The following is a 6,000-nucleotide window of genomic DNA, read 5'->3' on the forward strand; positions in this document are numbered from 1 at the left end:
AGAAGGAAATGCCAAAATGCCAGAAGTCCAGTGTCAAGTACCCACAGTCAGTGATGGTCTGGGGTGCCGTGTCAGCTGCTGGTGTTGGTCCACTGTGTTTTATCAAGGGCAGGGTCAATGCAGCTAGCTATCAGGAGATTTTGGAGCACTTCCTGCTTCCATCTGCTGAAAAGCTTTATGGAGATAAAGATTTCATTTTTCAGCACGACCTGGCACCTGCTCACAGTGCCAAAACCACTGGTAAATGGTTTACTGACCATGGTATCACTGTGCTCAATTGGCCTGCCAACTCTCCTGACCTGAACCCCATAGAGAATCTGTGGGATATCGTGAAGAGAACGTTGAGAGACTCAAGACCCAACACTCTGGATGAGCTAAAGGCCGCTATCGAAGCATCCTGGGCCTCCATAAGACCTCAGCAGTGCCATAGGCTGATTGCCTCCATGCCAGGCCGCACTGAAGCAGTCATTTCTGCAAAAGGATTCCCGACCAAGTATTGAGTGCATAACTGTACATGATTATTTGAAGGTTGACGTTTTTTGTATTAAAAACACTTTTCTTTTATTGGTCGGATGAAATATGCTAATTTTGTGAGATAGGAATTTTGGGTTTTCATGAGCTGTATGCCACAATCATCCGTATTAAGACAATAAAAGACCTGAAATATTTCAGTTAGTGTGCAATGAATCTAAAATATATGAATGTTAAATTTTCATCATGACATTATGGAAAATAATGAACTTTATCACAATATGCTAATATTTTGAGAAGGACCTGTACAGGGGTTGGACAATGAAACTGAAACACCTGTCATTTTAGTGTGGGAGGTTTCATGGCTAAATTGGACCAGCCTGGTAGCCAGTCTACATTGATTGCACATTGCACCAGTAAGAGCAGAGTGTGAAGGTTCAATTAGCAGAGTAAGAGCACAGTTTTGCTCAAAATATTGAAATGCACACAACATTATGGGTGACATACCAGAGTTCAAAAGAGGACAAATTGTTGGTGCACGTCTTCCTGGCGCATCTGTGACCAAGACAGAAAGTCTTTGTGATGTATCAAGAGCCACGGTATCCAGGGTAATGTCAGCATACCACGAAGAAGGACGAACCACATCCAACAGGATTAACTGTGGACGCAAGAGGAAGCTGTCTGAAAGGGATGTTCAGGTGATAACCCGGATTGTATCCAAAAAACATAAAACCACGGCTGCCCAAATCACGGCAGAATTAAATGTGCACCTCAACTCTCCTGTTTCCACCAGAACTGTCCGTCGGGAGCTCCACAGGGTCAATATACACGGCCGGGCTGCTATAGCCAAACCTTTGGTCACTCATGCCAATGCCAAACGTTGGTTTCAATGGTGCAAGGAGCGCAAATCTTGGGCTGTGGACAATGTGAAACATGTATTGTTCTCTGATGAGTCCACCTTTACTGTTTTCCCCACATCCAGGAGAGTTACGGTGTGGAGAAGCCCCAAAGAAGCGTACCACCCAGACTGTTGCATGCCCAGAGTGAAGCATGGGGGTGGATCAGTGATGGTTTGGGCTGCCATATCATGGCATTCCCTTGGCCCAATACTTGTGCTAGATGGGCACGTCACTGCCAAGGACTACCGAACCATTCTTGAGGACCATGTGCATCCAGTGGTTCAAACATTGTATCCTGAAGGCGGTGCCGTGTATCAGGATGACAATGCACCAATACACACAGCAAGACTGGTGAAAGATTGGTTTGATGAACATGAAAGTGAAGTTGAACATCTCCCATGGCCTGCACAGTCACCAGATCTAAATATTATTGAGCCACTTTGGGGTGTTTTGGAGGAGCGAGTCAGGAAACGTTTTCCTCCACCAGTATCACGTAGTGACCTGGCCACTATCCTGCAAGAAGAATGGCTTAAAAATCCCTCTGACCACTGTGCAGGACTTGTATATGTCATTCCCAAGACGAATTGATGCTGTATTGGCCGCAAAAGGAGGTTCTACACCATACTAATAAATTATTGTGGTCTAAAACCAGGTGTTTCAGTTTCATTGTCCAACCCCTGTAGATATATATCTATAGATATATATCTAGATTTATATATATAAATCTATAGATATACCTATAAATATACAACCTGATGACTGAACATTGTCATTTATGATTTTCTGGTCGACTCGAGAGAATTGTGAAGCAGCAAAGCCGCCCTAGTTTCTCACACTGCCATGACCATGTTTATCTGTGGGTGTGATTACTGAAATGCTGTTTTAGATTTACACCAGATGTGATGAAACAAACACTTTCCAAATAATTCCATGTTTGTCGCATTGGTCCACAGAATATCTTCTCAAAGGTCTTTGGGATCATCAAGATGTTTTATGGCAAATGTGAGACAGGTGTTTGGGTTTTTTTTGTTAGGATTTTTCTTCTCTCACTAATTTTTTTTGCCCAGTCTTGTTATTCTTGTTACATTTTGACATCTTTTGGCCTAATATATGTTATCAGACAGGTTCTATTTAAGTGATTGACAACAAGTATGGCAATGATCAAAGATTGGGTGTAGTTGAATCCAGCATTGTAAACATTTGAATCATTATTCATGGTTTTACAAGGGAGTGTAATTACTTTTTTTTTTGGTTTGCCATAGCTTTTTCTTTTTAATAAATGAAATCATCATTTTTCCAGATAGCTTATCCTTATAACTTTGTTTGAGGATCTAACATATTTCAGTGTGAGAAAAAAGCAAAAACGGAATAAATTTGTAAAGGAGGGGATATTTTTACACAGCACTGTTAGCAGAGTTAAACTGAAAGAGCCCCATTTGTATTTTTAAGACTTACTCATACGAAGCACATATTTTAGCTGATTTTCACTCTTTTACTAGAACAGGGTTTTATTTGTAATCTTTTAATCCTCCCTCAGGCTTTGTGAAGTCCTTGCTTTGTCTTGGTTGTTACTGCCTTTCTATCTCTTTGTGTTTAATGTTGTCTTGATTATATTCTGACACCCTGACTGAAGAACGGTGCCAGGATGGGGTGGCAACAAGGAGCATGAGATCTGTATTTGCAGGAAGCTGCCTGGTGTTAGAGAGGGATTTGAGGGATAAGATGCAATGACCGGTGGTTAGTAATCTTCTTAGGGCTCGACAAACAAGAAAGCCTGCCATTCTATCTGCCTTGATTGGCTTCAATCAGCTATATACACCATTTGTGTATTGAACATTGCCTTGTTAAATGCCTTTTCTCAGGATTCTTTCTGTGCCCTTCATTTTTAGACCACAATCCCTTTCTCTCACTGTCGGATACACCGGCGCCACTTTTATTCGACAGAAGTGGAACAATCGCTGATTTTACTTCCTTGTAAACTCAGAGCATGCAAATAAACAATGATCTGACATATACTGTAAAAGCAGTCATAGGTAGCAATGTTGACAGTAAGCAGTAGGGTGCTCTCATTGTCTAATGCATCACAGGCTATTTTTCCGTCAGAGCTGCTTTTGTGCTGTACAGTGTTGTGATAAGTTCACCTATTATACTTATTAAATCTCATGAGCACTCAGCTCTGTGAAAACATGTCTGTAATTACATCGTCTCCATTATACCCACTTAAAGCAAAGACTATGGTCATCATTTGATAAGTTCATAAAGCAAACTGATGTGGAAAACTGCTGCCTGACTTGGAGAATGCAGCAGACATATTTCTAGGTGTGATGTATTATGAAGCTACAATGACAGCTAATTGCATCATTTGTTCTGTAACATTGCAAAAATAGTGCTATTGTTACATTAAAGTATCAGAGGAAAAGGGGAATGTAAGTATATTTACTGTAAAGCTGTTAACAATTATGCTATATTACACAATCTTTAACAAAATACCATACCATTTTATGCTACGTTTTCATGTTCTAATTGTGCATACCTATGTTCTCTCCTGCTACTCCAGCTTCCTCCCACAGTTTAGATGTTGGGTTAAATAGTCCCTCTGTGTGTCTGTGATGACACCACCTGCCACTTTAATGGCTGGAGGTTGGCACCTACCTGCAGAACATGTTTAAGTAGGTATTTAAATCCAGTGGATGTGTAGATACAGTCAAGCCCAAAAAATCAGAAAATTATTTTATCTCTTTCAGTATCTTAGTTCACTAAGTGAAACATATACTGTAATATAGATTAATAACACACTGATGTTTTCAAGCCTTAATTCCTGTTATTTGTAATTTTCTGCTTACCGCTAATGAAAACACAACATTCAAGATTAGAATATTACATCAGACCAATGAAAAAACATTTTTAATTCAGAAATGTGGGCCAAATGAAAAGCATGCATGTATGTATAAAATACCAGCCTAAAGGTTGTTATTTTATTTTGCTGCCTTGAAGCAAGAAGGTCCTGGGTTCAACTCCCGGGCCGGGGGTCTTTCTGCATGGAGTGTGCATGTTCTCCCCGTGCATGTGTGGGTTCTCTCCGGGCACTCCCACAGTCCAAATTAAATTAAATTAAATTCATAGATACTTTATTGATCCCCGAGGGAGAAATTAGAATTCCAGTACAACCCATCCAAACATACATTATGACACAAGACAAGGGGGTGACGGGTCACCGAGGCTGTGCTGCCCACTCACAGGCGCTGCTGCCCTTGTTAGATGAGAAAAGAGGCCACATTAGGTAAGTAGAGGGAAAAAATCTTATTTCACACTTTATCCTTAGCAGAATACAGTTTGAGATTGCAAAAAACCTCAGCACAAAGAAGCAACACGAATGCAAAACAACATCATGCCGGGATCGGTGAAAGCGGTGTAAGTGGGTGCATATGTTTATCATGAGCATGTGTGTGTGTGTGTAAGTGAGTGTGTGCAAGTAAGTCCATGAAGCACTGTCACAGAGGCCATTGTCCTTGATGATTTGTTGGAATGTTCATCAACCAGTCACACAGTTCTGAGCAGGTCCACAGATGTCCTCAGGGAAGGGAGGGAGCAGAGCGTCATGTTTACATAACTTCCAGGAGAAGTTGAAGATAGCCAGCCATCAAGGCCGTGCAGGGGAGCCAGATTCAGAAAAACAACAATTATTTGGGTTAGGCTGACTCTTAATTTTCCGTCAGCCTTGAGAGTCTCGCTGGTGCTTCTCAAAGGCAAATCCAAACTGCCAAATTCCTGGTCCTTTCCGCCAGATCTGAGCGAACAACTTTCTCCAAGATTTATCTCATTTCACCCCTGAGTCCAGGAACCGCAACCTGCCTGCGATCCTGTGTAAGGATCACATCCAGTCTGTGATTCAGCTCACGCAACATCTCAGTCTGAGTGCTGATCACCCCGAAGATCCCATCACACATGCCAGGCAGCCTCACAATTGGCAGAACAGCTGCTGACATTCTCCGAATTTCTCGATATGCCAGGTAACCGCTGACTCCAAAAAGCAGAAATCCTGATATCAAACATCAAATTATACATATCTTCCACATCCTCGACTGACGTTATCGACAAACACACAATCTTCCACTTTTGCCAGGAGTCCATTGTGTATCCTGAGAAAAACTTGTCTGGGCAAGAGGGCTCTCCTTCACCCCGTCTTCTCGTCGATAAAATTTGATCAACTGCATTGAGAGACCAGCTGACCAAATCTATAACTCAGAATTTGGAAGATATGCAAAAGAGGCTCAAAAAAGAAAGACAAGACACAGAGCTGAAGCAGGGCAGACATGGGAGGGGTGCGGGAGACAGAGAAAAAGCATCCTCCTCCAGCGAGAGCAGAAAGAAAGAGACATGCCTGTTTGGTTAATTAGTCTCTCTAAATTGTCCTTGGGTGTGTGAATGGGTGTGTGCTTGGTTGTTTGTGTGTTGCCCTGCGATGGATTGGCGACCTGTCCAGGGTGTACCCCGCCTCTCGCCCATAGACTGCTGGAGTACTTCCCCACAACCCACTATGGAATAAGCGGTAGAAAATGACTGACTGACATAAGCATTAAAGGGCGTAGTATTTTTGGTAATACTACAAACTTGCAGCGCAAATAAAATA

Source organism: Girardinichthys multiradiatus, chromosome 4 (genome assembly GCF_021462225.1).
Source record: "Girardinichthys multiradiatus isolate DD_20200921_A chromosome 4, DD_fGirMul_XY1, whole genome shotgun sequence".
In the NCBI taxonomy this organism is placed as follows: Eukaryota; Metazoa; Chordata; class Actinopteri; order Cyprinodontiformes; family Goodeidae; genus Girardinichthys; species Girardinichthys multiradiatus.